The sequence below is a fragment of the Myodes glareolus genome, chromosome 5 (assembly GCF_982192425.1).
Source record: "Myodes glareolus chromosome 5, mMyoGla1.1, whole genome shotgun sequence".
NCBI lineage: Eukaryota > Metazoa > Chordata > Mammalia > Rodentia > Cricetidae > Myodes > Myodes glareolus.
The window spans coordinates 76,113,043-76,115,262 of NC_142030.1; the positions used below are offsets into that span (position 1 = coordinate 76,113,043).

Genomic DNA, 2,220 nt, shown 5'->3' on the forward strand with positions numbered 1-2,220 from the left:
TTACAAAGTCTACTATAAAGTTTCACATAGGTCATGTCTAGTGTTATTGACTCTACATATTACTGCCGTGCATCAAGAGGTGGGAGATAAAATCTCCTGAAGAAGAAGAAATTTATATAGTATCATTAAGGAGTAAATGGAATGGGAAGACTAAATGGGGAAGAAGAAGAGAGGACAGAGTAAACGGGAAATCTGGAGGGGACCAAAAACCCTGAAACACTTTAGAAAAACCAAATGAAAACTTAATACTGAAGAATCTTTCAAAGAATCACATAATACAGACTTGATATAAAAATTTAATAGGTTAAAAAAAACGTATTACAGGCTTGATGTAAAATTTAGGAAGTAAACATAATATATTTGGCATGGATCCTGCCACATAGCAATGGCTTCTGAAAGATTTGAACACTTAGGAGAATGGCAAACATTTCATTAGCAGTTGCCAGGTTCTTTGAATGGCTGTCAAACCTTCTCAGGCAGTAATTCGGGTGCCTGTCTCTCACGAAAACACAAGGCTACCGATACTTTCTGATTTGCAAAGACATCTGAAAGATTATTAGCTGTTTTGTTTATTAACCTTTTTTTTCTTTAATAAAACACATTGACTTATTCTGGCAGTGGTGACACAGACTTTTAGTCCCAGCACTCGGGAGGCAGGGGCAGGCAGGTCTCTGAGTTTGAGGCCAGCCTAGTCTACAAGATCTAGTTCCGGGACAGGTTCCAAAGATACAGCAAAACGGTGCCTCATAAAACAGCATCTATGATTCACTCCATGGCTCTGATACTGGCCCGCTTGGTGCTACATACTCTGTGTGGATGGGTGCTTTGCTGGACCCTGGTTAATATTTTCTGAAGCCATTCAGTCTTCAATCTCCTCTTCCTTGGTTATCCATTTCGTGTTCATGATTCTCTCTGCTGTTTCCACTAAGACAGAACCCGTCTTCTCACAAACTATGGGGTTCAGCACCAGGCAGTAGAGGAAAGTACTTCGAATCCAAAGATTTCCTCTCCTTATTGGTGGAGTTTGTGAACAGTTTAATAATGCCGCACCCATCTCCACCAAGAGCTGCCCCCTTTCTCCCAATCTCATGAAGTAGGATGCTTGAAAGCAGATTTTCAACCACAGAATCAAGGAAGTTGTCTTCAACACCCTCTTCAGTGCCTACTATGTTGCAATTCTCCCGCTGTGCTTTGTGAAGAGTACCTAGTATTAGAACAGGCACTGGTCATGATAGCACCTCATTATGGTGTGGAGCATTGCTTTGGTCATGCTCACCATGCAACTGCGAGCATCAGAAATGAATGTGATTTGCTACTTAAATCAGCGGCTCACCTGGGCAAGTGACAGAAGTTAGAACATGGGTTCTACAGCAATGCTCCACAGCACATTTGGACAGAAAACACAATATGGCCTCAAGGAGTGACACAGCAGATGTTTATATAGAGCCATGGAACCTTACACCAAGGCAGTGCCTTCAGGTGTATCCCATGCCCACTCTTATTTCTTATTTCATTGCCCATTAAGGCTGCTGAACCTGCTTATTCTTATAGAATGCAGTGTCATCTTCTACCAGCTCTATTCTTTGCTGCAGTCAGAGAAGTGGAACCACACACTCTCCATGGTACGAATCCTTTTCTGAAATTACTATGATCTATTTAATTTCTCTGGGACAGAATATTTTTAGGCAGGGCATACTCCTATCCTCTCAACGGTTATGAACTCAAGGCAAATTAAGCTGCCTCTCAACACGAGGGAGAACTTAGATAAAATTATTTTCATACGATCTATTTTTGCAGCTTTTATAAATAATTAAGATATTTTATATATTTTATGTTTTGAAAGTTGTGAATGGCAAGGCATATTAAATATACCCATAATAAAAAATTAAGAAGACATATTGAGTGAGGTAACTCAGACCTAGAATGACAAATATAATATGTACTTAAGTAACTTTCGGACATAAAGCAAAGAAAAACCAGCCAAAAGTCTACAGGGGCAAATAACCTAGACAACAAAGAGGACCCTAAGAGAGACATATATAGGTCTGTATAGGAAGGATAAAAATACAAGATCTCCTGAGTAAGCTGGGAGTGTGAGGTCATTGCAGAGGGTAGAAGGGAAATAGGAGGAAGGTAGGGGAGTGGAGAACAATGCATAGTACAATAAATTAATAAAACAAAGAAAAAGAAAAAATACCGTGTTCTTCTAAATTTCTACTG

The 2,220-nt window shown here is 39.7% G+C and overlaps 1 pseudogene; it reads left to right on the top strand.

The window, feature by feature from the left end:
- The first annotated feature begins 772 nt into the window (after positions 1-772).
- Positions 773-1,735, top strand: LOC125398373 (transmembrane protein 39A-like; annotated as a pseudogene).
- Positions 1,736-2,220: the final 485 nt, after the last annotated feature.